The following is a 20,025-nucleotide window of genomic DNA, read 5'->3' on the forward strand; positions in this document are numbered from 1 at the left end:
GCTGTAAGTCCTTGAAGTACACTTGGGTTTCATGCTGTGAAAAATAGTATGAGCTATCAGGCCTCCCCAGGTCTCAAACTACAAATATAAATTCTGAGGCCTTTGCAGCACTCACAAAGCAAGTGATTCAGGTCTCCAATATCATGAGTAGGTAGAAATACCCCAGTTACAGGTAAATACCACAACTATAATATTTGCCTCCAGAATCCACAATTCTGCCAGGGCTTCCCAAACCCTGGGTGTACCTCAATGTTCTGAAATATTCTGAGAGTCTGGCTGCTGAATTAGTCTGCACCTTTAAAAGTGGTTTTGATAAATTCAGGTTGTCTTCATGTTTGTGATCGCACAGCAACTGACATTTGACACCTCAGGAAAGAGTAAAGGTATTTTATACAAAGGAAACCCTCCCATTTGTCACATATTTGGTCATAGTGAAAAGCTAGGACGAGATTTCATCTTCTGCCTGCTTTTGATTTCCTTCCATGATCACTCAGACATAGTATTGACAAATGACATTATCAGCGACATAGAATGGATAAGTTTAGCAGTGTGCACATTAACCTGGGCAATTAGAGCCAGTGGAAGGCACAGTTAGGCCATAACTAGAAAGAACTGAAATGAAGCTACATTTTTAAAACTCCTTATTCTAAGAGAGCAAACATGTAATACTTAACTTTGGAACATGAGGAAGGTTTCTCAGATCTTTTTATAAATATGGGTTTCTTTTTCCCTAGACAAGATGTTATCATTTCTCATCATTTTGATACTCCTGTATTTCTAAACTTTATGCTTTATCCTTTATCTTTTTAAAAATTGAAAAGATATGATACCACCAATCAAGTTAGATGTGGCAACCTACAAAAGTAATAATATAACTGATTCATGACATAACATTTAGATTCTGGAATCATACTGAAAATATGTGAGAAGCATCTCCCTTCATAAATTTGTTAAAACACTCTTAAGCACAGGTTTTGTTCCTTATTCTTCCCTCTGTCACATAATGTATAACACAAAGTCCTATACATTAGTCAATTAATGATTATTATTAATGATCAAAACTAGAATTTGCCACTTTTTAAATTTTAATTAAAATTATTGTCTTTTGTTATTCCAAAATCATCTAAACTCACTGTAGAAATGTTTTGAAAGAATAAAATGTAAAGCACATATAATCTTACTTTCTTAGAAAAAAAGCACTGTTAATATTTAGAGACAGTCCTTATCTCTCTCTAACTTTTAAACATTAAAAATGAAACATCATGCTATCCCTATATTTTTATAACCATCTAAAATACTTCAAATACTTCATGTTGATATCTTTTGTGATGAGATCATTATGAGTAAGAAGTACAATAAAAGAGTTATTGATACTCTCTGGTGCTGTGTGAGTGCTCAATAAAAATGACTGAATGAATGAACAAATGAATTTAACTAATTATATTTGTACAGAGCTGAATGATTGCTTTAATGAAGTGTCTTTGGCAAAAACGATCACAGCACTCACTTTTTGTTTTGTTTTGTTTTTTAACTCATTGCTAAGCTTCACAGTAATCTGAGGAGGGAAGTTTTGTTATCCATCTCTACCACCTCAACGGTCCCTGAGAGAATGACGAACTTGACCAAGCCATGAAGCCATAGTGCAAATCCAGTCCTGACGGAATCAAAAAACTTACAGCTCTTTCCACCATAACGCACTGCCTTTCAAATATTGTTAATAGGCTGAAGTGAAGCTTTGTTGAAAGGACGTCTCCACCATCTGCAATGAAGGGCGTCACATAAAGACAAGAGGCCTTTCAGAGCTACGCACTGCACGGACAACCCCTGTCTTCCCCGGTGATGTCGTGCAGCTGTTGCCATCCATCAGTGCTGTGGCTTCTTCGTACTGGTACTGTCGGGGTCATGGAAATCACAGACATTCACTTCGGAAAAAACAGAGTGGATTTTCTTTTTCTTTTTGAGAAAGCTTTTTACATTAATCCAGTTAATCCCATGGGTGGCTTTCCATTGAAATCTGAAGCAGAGCATCTTTTACCAGGAATGCCCACACTTAAAAAAAAAAATTCAAATTAGGCAATAAGATTTTTTTATTGCCCCCTCCTTAATTTAAAAAAAAAGAGTGTGTAAGTACATGTGTGGTTGGGAGGGCAGGGGGGTGGATGGAAGGCAGGGAACAGATGGATTCTTTCAGCAGAATGAGTATTATTTTACCTCTGAGGAAAACAACACATTCCATAAAAGCAAAGCAAAATTTGAAAATTTGATTACTTAATAATAGCAAAAAATAATTTATTTTCTTAAAAAATAGCTGGATTTTGGATACATGTTATCATACATTTGTCACAATCTATAATGAACCCTGATTTAAACTATGGGCTGTCGGTGACATGTTGATGTATACTCACCAATTATAACAATTTGCTGCTCTTGTGAGGGATGTTGATAGTGAGGGAGGCTATGCATGTTTCAGAGCAGGAAATGTGTGTGAACTCTGTACTTTCTGCTCAATTTTGCTGTGAACTTAAAATTGCTCTAAAAATAGTCTATTTTTTTTAAAAGCAGATTGGCATGACACACAAGATAAATGCACTCTCTAGGTTTTACAAAGAAGTAAAAGATGTTTTTCTCATTCTGCTGGAATAAACAGAAATATACATATAAGTATAAATATACAATACACTGAATGCATATAGACATGCACATATATTTATTCCAGGTAATAGAACTCTAGATAAGTAGAGAGAGATACAGTGAGATAGAGTCATGTACAGGGTGGGATAAAAGTAGGTTTACAGTTGTGAATGTACAAAACAGTTTATTCTTATATGATTTATGAATTATTGTATTATTCCCCATACAAACAACTGCACACCTACTTTTGCCCCAACCTGTATTTTTCACTGGCCTTGCAGCTTAATGTTTACAAGAGAGGTGATCCCACAGCCAGAGATTTCTGCCTTCAGTTTTCCTCTGCCCTGAATGATATTGCAACCTCCCATTACTGGGCTCAGCCCAATGCAACATCAGCATCTCCTGGGAAACTGAAAGAAATACAAATTCTCAGGCATTATCCCGGCCCACTGGGTAGTCAGGAACTCTGGCAGTGGAGCCTGTAATTTGATTTTTAACAGGCCCTCCAGGTGATTCTGGTGCACACCAAAGTTTGAAGACCACTGGTTAGAGTACAATGTCACTACATTCTCAGGCCAGATGATTCTTACCTTCAGAGCTGAGAGGAGCCATAGATATCCAGCCCTTTCATTTTACAAACATGAAACCCAATTTCAGGGATCAAGAGTTTAATCATCTGTAAAAGTTTTATAAAAAACCCTATTTCACAAAAGTGTTGTGACAATTAATGAGGTACTACATATAAAATACTTAGAACAAAGCCTGGCATACACATGTCCAATGAACATTAGCTTATTATCAGTACCATCACTACCATTATAGTTATCTTGCTTTTTGAAATGCCTTATGAACATAATTCAAAAACCAAACTTTAATGCTGTTAACTGCCCCTAAATTCTTTCTTGTTGGGAAGTGTACTTGCTGCCTTCATAGCAACCTCTGGACCTTGAGGCAGGCTCCACACACAGATTCCTCACTGTCTAGCTGGTGTAACAGGGCCACTGATAATGGCCTCTCCTCAGCAGGTGCACCAGCTTCCCTAGACAAGAGCCTGAGAGCAGATGAATAACATCAGAGCTCTTAAACAGGCACAATTATTGGGGAAGGGCTAGGTGAATGCCAAATAACCAAGGGAAATGTAAAAACACATTAAAGAACCAAATTGTGTGGAGCAACAAAGTTAAGCCATGGAACCTGACATGGAGACCCAAACAGGATATTGTCTACAGCTAAAGAGGAATGAAGAAATAAAGGAGGGAAAATCATGTATGACAAGATGAATGACAGGGATAATCCATGGTCCCATCAGTTCACTGTGGCTTTTATGAACTTTTTTTAAATTGTTGTTCAATTACAGTTGTCTCCCTTTTCCCTCCACCATTCTCCCCACTCCAGCCATCCCTACTTCCCACACTTGATCCTACCCCCCTTTGGTTTTGTCCATGTGTCCTTTTGGGGGGTGAGCTCAGTTACTTGTTTACCCTTTGGCAAAACATCCTCATGAAAATGGCCTTATCAAAGTAGTCACACTGAGACATTATAGATCCAGGAGGAAAGAGTAAGGGAGAACTCAACCTAGAACAGCCACAGTGACTGCTGTTCTTACCTGGACTCTTCAGATTTGGATGAGATTAGCATAAACCCACATGGCTCAATGCCTTCCCAAAATTCCAGTGGACTTGAATCTTTATGGTCTTTGTCAAATTAATGTAATTTACAGATTAATAATAATAGCTAACACACTTACGGAACCAGACAATGTTCTCCTAGCTTCGTAGACAGTGACTCATTTGATATTCGCAAAAATCTTAGAGCAGCGATTACTATAGTCTGTCCTTGAACAACGCTGGGCTTGAACTGCGGGGGTCCATCCCCTTCTACAGCGGCTTTTTTTTTTAAGATATACAGTTAGTGCTTCCTATCCACAGGTTTTCATCTGTCGAGTCAATGAACTGTGAATGGCAAACAGTATTTTCTCATTCCCAACAGCAGATTCCCTACCTCAGATTGAAAGTACTGTTTTCCACCTATGGTTCTTTGACTCTGCAGATGCAAAAGGCTGACTGAAATTAAGTTTTGAGGAATCAAAAATTATACACTGATTTTTGACTATGTAGGGCATTCCTAACCCCTGCCTTGTTTGAGGTTCAACTGGATTATTCCAGGAAACCAAAGCACAAAAAAGAATAAATTCCCAAGAAAACAGTAAGTGTTGAGGCTGAGTTTCAAGGCCAGGTAGTTTGGCTGCAGAGCTTGAATTCTTATCCACTGAATTTTGCATGTTTAATGTTGTCCTGTCCTACATGTGTTGTTTCTATTCCGTACCTCATAGAATCTGCCCTAAATGAAATAATCTCTTGATTTGATTTACAAAAAAAGAAAAAAGAAAGAAAGAAAGAAAATGAAGAAGAAAAATATTACACAAAGCATTTGTGTGTGTGTGGCAGGCTTTATTAAGGTTTGAGAAGATGGTTGGAGTACGTCTGCCTTACAGCAATTACAGTAACTTCAAACTGAATCATAGACACCAGTGTCCCTTTTTTTTCTGTCCTCACCTTCCAGATTAAATCTCCCAAAGGAACTTGGAATCTCTTTTTTCACCCCATTGGTCTATTTAACTTAGTTCCTAAAGAAAGGAAAAAACAATGTGTTTCCTAAAAATAAATCTGTCAATTGCCACCAAGATGATTATTTTTATTTACCCCTGGTGCTCTAGCATTCAGGAACCACAGAAAGCCAAAAGCCAATTTTAAGTAAATGCCCTTTCAGCGGTTCAGGAACTAGAATTGCATTAACAATAGTCCCTAACGCATACCTGACTTCACCTGAATGCAATGTGAAAGGACTATTGTTGTTCACGTCTTTTATTTGTGCCATGCACACATGTCAAGGAACAGCTCTGTCAGCATCAGCAGCAGCATCTTTGAACTGAGTACAAGGGCCTGAATAGGCACCAGAATGAGTTTCACTGGGTTGCCCCTTGGAGTATCTGTCAGTGCAGGCACATGGCATCTTGCTACGGTATGAAGTTCAGTGGGAGCAACTTGAGGACCCCAGGCACATCACAGGCATGTGACCAGTGCAGTTACACAGAGCCCTATGCCCAGAAGGCCCTGTACATGGTTTCATGTTCTGCTATCTCTGTCTTGGAATTTTTAATCATTTCTGAGTAAGGAGCCTTGTGCTTTCATTTTGCACAGAGATCTGCACATTCTACAAGGGGGAACCAGTAAAAAAGGAATGCATATATTTAAAAAATGTGTATATATTCTTACATATGTAAACTTCAGTCACCTTCAAAGTACCCTTCATTTGATGTAACAACCTATTCTTTTTTCCATTACCCAAAACAGTTTTTGAACTCTTCAATTTTGATGCCTTTTAGTGCTTCTGCCATTTTTTTGTTTCACCTCTTTCACATTGGCCCCTTTGAGGACTTTTTTCATTCCAGAAAACAAAAAAAAATATGTCACTGTGGGCATTATCAGGTGAATAAGGAAGGTGGGACATGAAGGTCACGCAATTTTTGGTCAAAAACTATTGAACACTCAGCACAGCTTGAGCAGGTGCACTTGTAACTCACCCATCATGAAATGGGCAAAGGCATTTAAAGAGTGTTCAAAAAAATTCACTGAAGCAAAATGCAACCTCTCACAACAATGCCAGCTGGTGCACTGACACAGATGGGTTCCTAGAGCAGTCACCTAGCAAGGGAAGCTGGTACTACAAGGGGACCACCATCCAGAAGATAATTCCAGAGGCTTTGGGGGGGATCTCCTTTGGTATAGCCAGTGCTGGTCCCACAGGCTGCCCTGCATCTGCTAGTAAGCATAATGCCTTGTAAGTGACCAGGAATCAAGCCAAACAGCATCTCAGCTTGATCACATACCAACTGGACTTTGACTTTGAATAGCACCAGATACCTTGGAGCTGTACTCCTCCAATTATAGCCCAGATACTGCAAGCCCATCTGAAAACTGTTACCAATCCTGAAAGAGGCAAATACAGAAAGTGAGAGTAAGCATTTAGAAAAATTTTTAAACAATTTCACATTGCCACAATATCCAAATACATGAGCATTTTTCTAGTCATTCATTTTCATTGGAATTTATAAAAATATAAGTTTATGACAGATGGGAAGAAGAAGAAATTCTCAGCTTCTTGCCACAGATGTTTTGAAAAGCACTGTCCAAGAGTCAGAATCTATTTTTTTTTTAACCAGGACTAAGAAATAACTCAAGAATAGCAAGAAAACTGAGACCACAAATGAAATGTCAGATTAAGATGCTGCCCTTTGGAATTTGGGCTTTGGGACCTGAGATGTCTTAAAGAGACTAACAAAATAAACAAAACACCTAAAATATTAAGACACTCTCTCTTGACTAATAACAGCTGTCACAGAAAACATTTTATTGAATAAAAAGTATATTCTTTGGACTCATATGTAGTGCATCAGTCGTTTTATATTTCCTACCATTTCCAGGTTCAGAATTAAATGTTGGCAAGTGGTATGCTCTAGGCTGGCCCTGACTTTCCACACCTCAGGAGGGCCCAGCTACGCTTTGGCATTATTTACTGCCTGGTATGCTGGACCTGATTAAAGACTGCACATGAGAACACACTACCACAATTTATCCTCTCTAGAACCCAATTAACTCTGTAGACTGTATTTGCTTCTTTTCTGAGTGGAACGTGACTCTGAGCTTACATTTCATGGAGAAAGGGATCTAGGCGCTTGCCCATCATCAAACTACAGTGCTTAGACTGGTTGCCTTCACTTTCTCCCCTGAGCTTTTTGAGTCACATTCCTGTCCACCTAACAGATAAGAGAGGCAGAGTAGTGACCAAGGCTCATCAAATTGTTGTTACTGAACTGAGCTTTGGCAAGATGCTATCCGCTTACACCAAGGGTTTTCATATGAAACAGCCCCACAAAACCCAGCCTTGTGCCTACTGAGAGGTAGTTTGTTGGGTTTAATGTTACACCCTCAGGAGAAATTCCTGCCTGTCCTTATTACAAGCAATAGTTAAGTTTCCCCTGTCCAATTAGTCTCTTTTTATGTCATGGACACCGTAAGTTGTATGAGTGATCAAACAGCTTTCTCTTTCTTCTTGGCCTTCAGGCTGCCAATTAGTACCAGGTTCACAGTCCTTTTGTACCAACTGAGTTGGTTTTTATGACATGTTTTTTATATTTGGTTTGTTCTTCGCTCCATGCTATATCCCTCTCTAATTTGCCTTTTCTTTTCTCAACTTCTTATACTTTATGATATATCTCATTGTAAAATATCTGAGTTGCTATTGGAAGAAAATATCAGGTAGAGAGAATGACCAAAGAAGAGATGGGACACAGATTGGGGGGGAAGGAAGGAAGGAAGGAAGGAAGGAAGGAAGGAAGGAAGGAAGGAAGGAAGGAAGGAAGGAAGGAAAAAAAGAAGTAAATGAAAAAAAGAGAAAATGTCAGTCAAGGAAGGGAAGGCTATATTCCTATAATCTCACAAAATGAGTGTCTCACAAAATTCAAGTAAAAGGGTCACAGAAAAGGAAGTAGCATATAGATTACTATAGGTGTGAATTATATAAAAGGTAAAATGTGAGAACTGCTCTACAACTGCATTGTTCACTAAATACTGATATTTAATTGTGTTCAAAACTTACATGCAACAAGATATGGACAAAACTTTTTCTATTCTTTCAGAAGTTTAGCTTCAAATCTAAAAGCCCCAAATCTAAGGACCAAAATGACTATTATTCCATTCTCCACTCTAAAACGGTGTTCTACACACATTCCACAGGACTTACTAATAGGCAGTCAACCTGGTTTGTTCAACTACCAAGCTCATCAGTTGACACCAACCTGGAGGAGCTAAATCTGCAATTGAGGGGATCAGAGTTTGCTATTGATTATCTTAAACTGGTTACTCTTTAAAAACAAACACTCAAGAAGGAACTTTGACCTTCTGCCTAACTGCCTGAGAGAATTTAGGTACAGGATCTGCTCCAAGAGGGAGCTATCATCATAGAAAACTATATTTTAATATGAACTAGTGTTGCGCGTGGGTCACCGGCCAGCAGTGACCACGGAACGCTGTGGATGGCTCGCCGAAAAACACGCGAGAAACAAACATACACAGAGACAAACTAGTTTCTGTGGGGAAGTAGGGACGAAATGGCCACCCCCCCTAGTGGGGAGGGCCTCGATTTACTGTCCATACATGCTTTTATTGGGCTCATTTTGCATAATAATTCAGGTAAAGTACAGTACTTATCAGGGGGAAGTAAGGAACTATAGAAAACAAGGAACTTTGCCGGTCTATACCTCCTCGGACCCCTCTCATTCAACTGAGAGCATTCTAAACAAAGAAGGTTTCACAGTAATTTACATGTTCTTTCTTAGGCCTGATCACCCAGGGAATCTGCCCTTTTCAGCACAGAGCTGCACCACCCTGTCATTGTTTCAGGCTTAGCACGGGAACTAAGGCAATAAGGAGATTTTCTCCCAGAGGGTGAGAACTCAGGCTACGTCAAAGCCGAGGAGCGAGGGTCTGTCACCCTCTTTTGCTGCAGCCCCCCAAGTCCTTCTTTTGGGGGGCCTCCCAAAATGATCGTGCCTGGCTTAGGTCGTTCCCCCCCGTGGGGAATCTTACCCGTCTTTGGCTAACCGACCAAGCTTTTTGGGGTTCAGTTATGAATAAAGCAGCAGAAGCAGCATTCCTGCCAGGGAGATAAGCTTTTGTCTCCTTGCTGGCTTATGGTTCCAAGGGCGTTCCCTTAGCCTTAGCCTAGGCAGGGGTTACAGCTTCTGATACCAGTCAGGGCGGTTCCCAACAAACTAGATGGGTTGACAGGGAGAAACTGAACGAGGCCCCTCTGATCAAAGTCCTCTTCTCTGTGTCTCATTGTCAAAGATGGTCCAGCAAACATCTGTATACTAAACACTTGCTTCTTCATCTCTATGTGAATTGCTTCCTCCCCTCTGAAGTGCGTACCACTACCCCTTCTTTCTCCTTAGCTCAAGGTGGCATATGAAGTTCAATGTCCTGATTTGTCCTTGGATCCCATATTTGTATGGAACCCCTGTATGTACATACATAATTAGATTCAGTTATTTTCTCCTGTCAGTGCATCTCACGTCAATTTAACTATTAGCCCAGCCAGAAGAACTAAGAGTGAAAGAGGGAAAATCCCCACCACCACCACCACAGTTGGTGAGCCAGCCAAGAGTCTTTACTGGGGGGACACTGCTGGCTTTGAGACCGCTGCATATGAAGAGATCCTGGAGCATCTGACAAAGACTAGCAGAAAGTTAGAGGTCTTGGCATGTCAGCCCCCACCTCACCCTCTAGACTTCTGTTCCTGGGATCCAGTGAAAAGGAAAATAGTGAGTCTTTTTTTCCCTCTTTCTAAATGTAGAGTAGCAGGAAAAATTATTTGTGGAACTAGTTTCTTGGGCATTGTGGCCTTGATAAAAACTTGCTCTGAGAACTCTTGGTTTTTTGATCCTTTCCTCCCAGAGATGCGCATTCTTTTCTTTTGTCTAATTTCTCTGAAAGCTAGAAGATGCATATGCATCTGGTAAGAGACTGAGTAGGCTGTGCATCCAAGCTTAGGGAAACTAAACCCCTATTCTGTTCAAAAGGAGGAAAACATGTGATTCCCTGTGTTTTGGAAGAGCTGTTTGAAAAGACAGGGTCCCTCATCTTTCTTAGGCTTATTCTGAAGATGAACTTTTTTGATCTTGTGAGGGCTGCATCCTTTGCACTGTCTTGTGGATGCCTCCTGCTTCCTTGGTTAAGTCATAAAAAGGCTTATTGAAAGGCTTACAATGGAGATTAATAGATCCCTCCATCAATGGCCAGAGGATAGATCCTTTGAATTGGAAAACCTTCTAATTTGGAAAAATTTTAGTGCTCTTATCATACATAACAGCTGTTTTATTAGTACCGATGGAAAGACCAGATTTTAAAAGTAGTTACAAAGAAGTATAATGACTAGCCTTAAAAACTCCCTTACTTTAAAAAAAAAGTTTGGGAAGCCTTATTAAATTTGCATTCTCATTTTTCCCTCGCAGTAAAGGAGAATTTTGTTTTGAAAGGCATTAGTAGAAATGAACACTGGGTGTAACCTCTCCCCTTCTTCTGAGATGCTTCTTCATCTCTACTTCTCAGATGCTTCCTCTCCTTCACACACACACACCCTTAAGCAAAGACGAGGGACCCTGAGGGAAGCTTTCCTAGAGACTGGAATTATCTTCTCTAAGAAGTGACTGGTACCTCAGCCTCCAGCAGGACCGTTGAGCTGCAGAGTCTTGGGTGCCGGCATTTCTAGAGGTCTAGGGGAAACCTGACATGTTGACAAGTGTCTCCAGGAGTTTGGAGCTATACATGAAGATAGACAGAGACGGGTGCCCCTCCTTAGAGAAGTCTGAGGCTGGGAGGCTGGGGAGGAAACCATAACACAGGGTGGGAAGACCAAGCAGTGGTTGGGGTGACTTGAACCTCTAGTTTTCCTTCAGGACAAGTGGAAGTTCCAACAAGTAGCCAGGCTCTAAACATCTCAAATGGATCCCAGTGGAGAAGGCTACCCACCAGGTAGAAGAAATTCAGGAAGTGTCCTTCTGTAGCAGGACAGGAGGAGGATTCAGAGAGGTGAACCAGAGGACGCCTCACCTGTGTAAAGAAACTACAGTGTGGAGGGGCAGAACCCCCAAAGAGCCCACCAATGCACCTGGCAAGCATTGGGCATCTGCCATGCAAAGGGTTGATAGCTGGACTAGAGCACAGCAGTCAAGTGTGTGTGGGGAACGGGGGGTATTTGCTCATTTTACTCTAATGCCTAGGGGAGCAGAAGACATGCCTGGGTTAGGACTTAGGGAGAAGGGGTACATTTTTAAATTGAGTGCCAGCTTAATCTATTTTTAATTAAATTTTTTTATAACTGGAAAAAGGAAAGACTGTTCTAATGCCTAAAAGTAACTAAAAGAAGCAATGGGATTTCTTGTTCCTGGGAAGGAAAATCTAGAAGATCATGGGGAGGAAATATCACTTTTTTTCTGATTTATACCCTCTCAGGACCACCCATTTAATAAATCATTTATATACCTAAATATTCTTATTCAAAATGAAAGGCAAAACAATTGAAATGTCACACAAACACACACATATGAATCATGAGTTACCTAATAATATAAAGTATCTACATTCTCCTCAGAACAATATAAGACATGTTAGTTAAAAATTAAAATGATAATGTTATCTCACACCTTAATTTTTCCTTCTCAGATAAATGGTTGACATTCCCTCTTCCTCCTCTTCTCCCAGATTCTCCCATTATTTACTTATTTATTTTTTTCTGATTATTTTTAAAAGTAAAAAGAGACAAACAACAAAGGCAGAAGTCTGGACATTTTGGAAAATTAGTATAATTTCTAAATTCATCAGGTAGAGTAGTTATACTAACTTGGTTATGGAGACGTTTTCACATAACAGTGATTCACTCAATTTTGTGTGCAGCACCATACCCTGTGCCTGGCTTGGAGGACCGACTCCCTGAGAACAGAAGGTTTATGTGCCATATTTGCACAGTGACTTATTCAGACTACCTCATTTTCAACAACACGGCTTCATGAAATCAGCCCTCACCAAACTCCTTTCTCAACATGACCTCATATTCTTGCTGCAATCAGCAATGCCAAATGTTTTACCATTTGAATATAAAATTCTCCACTAAGAAATCCTAAATCATTTGCAAATTGCTTTCATAACTGTACCCTAAATTGAGCCTTCAATTTTTTTCTCTCCATAAAATTGAGTTTTCAAAATGACTACGGTTTATTTTCTTTCCTAATGTCTACTTCCAAAATCTCTACATACAGTCTATTTTTTAGCTCAGCTGAAACAGGTGGCTACAGCCAAAAACACTCGGGCCTAAGTCTCAGCCCATTGGACCATGTTTCCTCCCCAGAAGCAGCTGGCCTTCTGTGGGCATGTAAACTGTGACTTTTCCCCACTTACCAATACAATTAACTGGTGCCTGCTTTTAGATAAATGCATAAAAAATCAAGAATACACAATTAAATTAGTCAAAAATTGATCAGTTGTGTAAACCAATTTTTGTAGACTGTATGTGATCATAACTGATGAAGACTTCAAACAAACCTACAAATTCTTCCAGAAATATATAAATGAGTGAAAAAAAGCTAGTTTTATGTAAATTTTCTGATGTTCTTCTGGTTAACTTGCAGCATCACAAATTATCACAAAACTTAGTGCCTTAAAACAATTGTTTTACTTGGGGCAGTGTTTTGTAGATCCGGGATAGAGGATGCACTTGTCTGGTCAGGGCTTGATTGGGGTCTCTCAGAAGGTCACGGCACCTGTGAGCTGGAGCTGAAGTCAGCTGAAGGGCCTTCACGGTGTCCCCCTCACAGGGCTGGCCTTCGATGCTGGTTGTCATGGGGCATTCAGCCAGGACTGACCAGAACTCCAGCACATGGCCTTTCCAGCATGGTGGGAGGTCTCAGGGTTGGACTTCCTGGCGCCTACTTCTAAGGTTCAGTTGGGTGACCTTTTTAGTTGTCTGTGCCACCCAGTTGGAGTTGTCAAAATCAGTAGGCCCTTCCACACCTTTGTGCTTTTCCTGTGCTCATCTTCATCCTCATTCTTACCTGAATCTAGTGATTTCTTCTCTTTTGGGGGGTTATCCACAGCCCCATCTCCACTTCCTTCTCCTTCTCCTGTTTTGCCTGGCCTCCTGCTGTTCGGCTTGGAGCTGTGTGTTGATCACTGACCAGCTGGTGGACTGCTGCGCCTGGCCTTTGGGGCCTCCTTTTCTCCTTTGTTTAGGCATTGGGGCTCTGGCAGTTGCCAACATTTTGTAACTTACAACTTTGTCATAATCAGATTTTTTTAAATGTTGCAAAAATGGAAGAGTTTCTGTTCACCCAGCATTCTCTTACATGTTACAAAACTGTGCATCTTACAAACCTGAACATTTTACAAAAGTGTAGTACAATTATCAAAACTAAGAGCTTAACATTGGTACAAAATTCCTAACTAAACTACACAGGTTATTTAGATTTACCACGTTTGAAGAAAGGTTTTGTTTTATTTTTCTGTTCTAGGAACCAACCTGGGATTCTGCATTGCATTTAGTTGTCATGTCTCCTTATTCTCCTCCATCTGTGACAGTCCCTATCTCTTCTTTGTCGTTCATGACCTAACATCTCTGAAGAGCATTAGTCACGTGATTGCAGAATGCTCTTCAATTTGAGAGCGTTTTCTTTTCTGATTATTAGGTGGGGGTTACCATTTTTTCCAGGATACCACCACGATGGTGTGCCCTTCCCAGTAAGTAATGTCAGTAAGTACATTATGTTGCTATGTCTTATTTCTAGTGATACTAATCCTAATCATTTGGTTGAGGCTGTGTCTGCTGGGTTTCTCCACTGAACTGCTACTAGTTTCACCTTTGTAGTGAATACATTTCTTGGAGAAAATACTTTAAAAATATGCAAATATCCTCCTTTTTTCTCAAACTTTTCCCTCAAACATTGAAACTAACTTTAGCATGTATCTTTGGATCTTGCTTGCAACAATTCTTACTGTGGTGTTCTAGTGACAATTTTCTATTTCCCATATTCCTCTCACACTTATTAATTAACTACATGTGTAAGGGAATACTGTCTCTTCTTCTCTCATTTAACCATTAATGTATTTACTTATGCTAGTATGAACATATGAACCAATTTTTTTAAGTTCCCAGTGGTTCTAAGTTGTGTTCAGTATTGAAATCCACCATTAGGTGATCCTGAACCTGGCCTATGATGTGCTTTCCCAATCCATCTGCATACATAATGGTCTTCATCAATGTATGTGTTGTTGATGTGACCTGTTTTCATGCTTTTCTAACCTTCTCAATTTCAGCTGAGAGGAGGGTATCTCTCCTCTGCCATAGATAAGCTTGGGCACACCTTAAAACGTCATAAAGCAAAACTATTATATGTCTAAATTTCTGGGTCTAATCTCAAACGCAGGGCCATTTACATAGCCCTTCACACTTAACTAAAATAAAATTTGCTTTTAGCATAAGCTCAAACCCTATAATGTCCTACTTCACGTGTACCATATCACTTTCCTTTAAGATTGATTTACAAGCCTCCCACCCAGGTATATGTATTAATCATTTCCATGCTACATTTCATACAAAATTTTAAACTCTTGTAAGGAGGGATTTTATATTATTACTCTTGTATTCTCTTCCCTGCACTGAATTTAGTAAGTGAGTCTCTCACTATTCAAAGTGCAGCTCACAGAGCAACAACATTGGCATCCTTTGGGCGCTTGTTAGCAGTACAGAACCTCAGGCCTCACTTCAAACCTACTGCATCAGAACTAGAATCAGCACTCTAGTCCAGTGACTCACAACTTTAATGTATATTGGAATAACCAGAGGATCTCACTAAAATTCAGATTTTGATGCATAGGTATGGAAGGGGCCAGAGATTCAGCATTGTTAAGAAGCTCTATGGTGATGCTTAAGTGCTGGTTGCTGGTCCATACTTTGAATATCAAGAATCTTACCCAGTTGCTTTGGAAATGCTGTCATAGAATAGTATCACCAGCATCACCTGGGAAATTTTTAGAACGACAAGTTCTTGGGCCTAATATCAGAACTATTGAATCAGAAATTCTGTGAGTGTCGCTCAGCATCTTTGTTTTAATAAGCTCCCTGGGGGACTCTGATGCATGCTAAATTTGAGAACCACTGGTCTAGTCCATCAGCACACATTAAAACATGGCTACACATTAAAATCAACTGGGGACCATAAAAACAAAAACCAAACACACAAAAAACACTGACGCCCAGTTTCCTTAGGCACAGATTTTTTTTAAGTGAACAAAGGACATGTTTATTTTCTTTCTAAGTGCCCATGGACCACTTCACAAAAAAAAAAACCATATTCTGAACCATAAAATAATTTTGATAAATTTTAAAAGATTAAAATTATACAAAACTTGATCTCTTCCCAGAGTTATAAATCAATAAGAAATCACTAAGAGAAAAGAAATATGGAAAATTCTCAAATATCTTGAAACCAAACACAAATCTAAATAACCCATGAGACAAAGGAGACATCAAAAAAAGAAAGTATTTTGCAATAAAAACATAATATATCAAGACTTGTGGGATGGATGCAGGTAAGGTAGTACTATAGGAGAAATTTATAGCATTAAACATCTGTACTACAAAAGAAAAAAATCTTAAATCAAAGATGCTGACTTCCATTTTTAAAACCTAGAGAAAGAAAAGCAAATGAAATCTAAAACCAGAAGAAAAAATAATTAATATTAGAGCAGAAATCAATAAAGTTGAAAAGAAAGAAAGAAACAGAGAAAATTGATAAAACCAAAAGCTGGTTCATTGAGAAGTTAAAACTCTCATCAGGATGATCAGGAATAAAACAGAGGAGACACATTACCAGTAACGAACATGAGAGAAGTGATATCATTGTGCATCCTACAGATATTAGAAGGATAATAATTGAATCATGACTCTTAAAGACATTCTCTGTCAATAGGAGCTTCTTAACTTCCTTTAAGTTGGTGCCTTGTACATTTTTCTCTTATAGAGCATTAGCATTTGATTTTTTAAATATGCTTGTTTTATTATTCCTTTCTTCAAAAAGATGTCTGAAATTCTTTTTTTTTTCTTATCAGCCATGCAAATAGTTGTACAGTTTTATGTTTTGGTTTATTGGTTTATTAATTTTAATAATTGGGGCTTTTTAAAACTCCTTTTTCCATAAGAATGTTTACATTCCTTTCCACAAACTACAGCTTTTTGAAGGATGTGAGGGAATTAGTTCACTGTATTCAGTCTTCAGCTGTTTTCTTCCAACAACTCTGATAAGGCCCAGGAAAATTCCACTGGGAATAAAAAAAGAGACAGAAATTGTTGATTTCAGTCATCTGTTCCTCCCTCCCTAACACTTGGCCTGAATCCCACTGAAACACTTCATAGATAATGATAAATCTGTACAATCCTACCGAATACTTGGCGACTTTGTTGTTTTATGAAGGCAAGAACCCGGGGGACAAGCAAGAACATATCCAGATCATGTTTGACCCCCAACCAACATGCAAAGACAAGTACCAGTTTTGTATAAAGAAAAACTTTCTTCCTTTCTTTCTCTTTCTTTCTCTTTCTTTCTCTTTCTTTCTTTCTTTCTTTCTTTCTTTCTTTCTTTCTTTCTTTCTTTCTTTCTCTCTTTCTTTCTCTCTTTCTCTCTCTCTCTCTCTCTCTTTCTCTTTCTTTCTCTCTTCTTTCTCTCTTTCCTCTCTCTGTCTCCTCCCTCTCTCCCTCCCTCTCTCTCTCTCTTTCCCCATGACAAAAATGCTGTTTCATTTTATAAATTCTTTATGCCATGATGTTCTTCAACTACAGAGGGTGAAGTACCCTTTTCCAGAGAAAATGAAATAAAAGAACTTGGATCTACATGATCTCACACAGAAATAAATGAGGTAACATTATGAATTGATTAGTACATGGATGAGGAAAGGGCTCCTGTATAGTTGTACAGCTGGATTGCAAGTATGCTGAATGAGATCAAAATTTTATGTTTCATTTCATTTACAAGTTATTTCTAGTCAGAATTTTTATTTTTAAGGATTTCATAAGTAGTGATTTAATAGTGAATCATTTAAAAGGTAGTGATTATAACCCCAATATAAAACATACGTAATAGCTTTGAGTCATAAACAGGTAGCGATTATGACTGTAATGTAAAAAAATAAGCCCTGATTCTATATGGCAACATTAATAAGAAAAGAAAGCTGAACTTGCAGGCCCTCACTGTTGTCCAGGGAGCAATGTTAATGAATTGGGCTATAGGAGATGAGATGTATGAAAGTTTCTAAAGAGAATCTGGTGACTAGAGAAAAGAATAAAAAGGCTGAATCTGAATTCAGCACATTTTTGTAGATATGAGAGTCATGATCAGGAGAGCATGAAAAAAATTTTCACACAAAAATGGTGTGTATCATTATTGTCATTATTGACAAGCATGAGGGTGACTCAAATACAGAGAACTACAAAAGAGATTTGTGTAGCAGATATAGTCTTGACTGGGGTTTCACGTAGATGGAATGACCCTACAACTTATTACCCAAACAGGACACTTTTGAGAATAAAAGGACACAATTAACAACTGCCCTGGAGCAATGAGTATAATCCAGAACTATCCTGAGGCAACCAGGATATATGATTCCTTACAGAGAGCAGAGGGTAATGAGATGAAAAGGAAGAAGTCAATGAAAAGAACAGAATTTCTTGAGAAGGTACTTAAATTTGATGTGACATGTTATTGAAAACTACAGTAAAAGACATCATAGAAGATGAAGAAAATAATATTTGTGTGTAAAGGCATCTTATCAAATGAAGATAAATCAAAGGCAGGGAAATTGGCAAGGACATTGCTGAAGACTGCAAGCTCAAGGTTGTGTGGCTGTAGAAGAAAAAGATGTCAAGAGTAGACTTAGGAGAGATGGTGTACTGATTGCTGGCCAGTCAAGCAATAGTCAATGTAGGGATGAAAGAAAAAAAGAAATCTAGAGAAATATTAAAACAGATAAAAATGCTCAGAAAGTACTTGTGAAAAATATAAGCATGTAGATAGACTACAAGGTAAGATGGAGAAAAATCCAGGAGAGTGTAAATGAAAGAAGGAATGAGAAATGTGAGGCTAGCTAAAAGAGCTCAGTGACTTTGAATCAAGAGCATCCCAGATGATTAGCTGGTCAGTGGTGTTAGAACAGTGTCGAGACTGAGAAGAAAATATAGTAGATTTGATCTGAGGGACATCACAAGAGGTTTCATTGAGCAATGGAAGCCAGAGATCAATTTTTTGCAAATGTGGTTATAAAAAATGAAAGATGTTTTAGTACATCTCTAAATACTTGCCATACCATCCTTCTTTGCACAGGGTATAAAGAAATGATTGGAAAATAGGAATTTTATAGAATTTTAGAGAAAATTGCTTGATGGCTGCTCTTTTGTTGCATTTATTCATAGTTGCATTCAACCCATAAAACACATTCCATTTCACCTCTTTTGACACTCTCACTCTTGGTAGCTTTGGGCTCTTTGGTTTACTGATTTATAACTTTACACTCAATTTTGGTGCAAACACCTATCAGTCAAGCTTCAGTTCAATTAAATACCATTCGAGCAACTAAAACATTTTAAACAATTACTCCTTTATGAATAGATCCATTTTCACTGTGACATAGTTTGAGGAAGTATTGGAAAGTATTTGAGAGAAGTTGCTCAAGATGGGAAAAAAATGAAAATATAGTTTGGACAACTTCTTACAATGACCTGGGGAATTTAGAACTAGGTCCTTCAGTCACCTGTGAAGTTTTCATGAGAAAAGGCTCTTCTTTTCTTAAATTGCTTGAGACCTGAAGCTATGTAAACTTATTTTCTAATTAATTTTAACATTTTTTAAACCTAGGCTTGACTCCTGAAACTTTTGTATTCAAAGCATTCTGTGATGGCCCACATAAAATATGACAAAATTTACTGACTTTTTGTCCTTAAATATCAATGGGATTATGTTCTTATTAATTGCTTCCTAAATGAATTGACCATAAAATAAAGAATCCCATTAAGGAAAAAAAAAAAGAAAATAACAAACAAACCCAGCACAGACAATAGTATGGGGATTGACAAAAGGAAAGGGTCATGGGGGAGGTGGAAGAGGGCAAAGGTGGGATAAATGGTGGCAGAAAGAAACTTGACTTTGGGTGGTGAGTGCACTGTGTAGGATGTGGATGACGTGTTATGGAGCTGTGCACTTGAAACCTGTATGGTTTTATTCACCAATGTCATTCCAATAAACCTAACAACAAAACAAGAAGAAATAAAGACTCCTAATAACCTCTCTTTGGGGCTTAATTCTCACTTTTTACAAAATAAATTTGTCCTGATTCAGGGTCACTACTTGCCTTGAACTTTCATATACATTAGAAACAAACACACCAGTCCCTCAACACTTCACTTTCAATCTGTTGGGACAATATCGAAATAAATTTGAACATGTATAACATCTCTGACGTGAAGAGCGCCCCTGGAGTTGTGTAGTGTACAGCCCGCACAACTGCACACGGCAGCCCTGGGAAGATGTCCCTGACGCCTTCCCCTCTACTCCCAGGTACGGAGTCACCATGAAGCAAGACACGGACACGAGGCCTGAAGAGTGAGTCAGTTCTTCCATAAAACTTCATAACACAGAGTGATAAAACCAAAGACAGAGATCTAACTTCCTGGCACTTATAACCGGGATAACCTGAATTCCTCTCAGTAATCCTCCTAGAGTGCCAACCTCCCACTCAG

This window comes from Phyllostomus discolor, chromosome 4, assembly GCF_004126475.2.
Source record: "Phyllostomus discolor isolate MPI-MPIP mPhyDis1 chromosome 4, mPhyDis1.pri.v3, whole genome shotgun sequence".
In the NCBI taxonomy this organism is placed as follows: Eukaryota; Metazoa; Chordata; class Mammalia; order Chiroptera; family Phyllostomidae; genus Phyllostomus; species Phyllostomus discolor.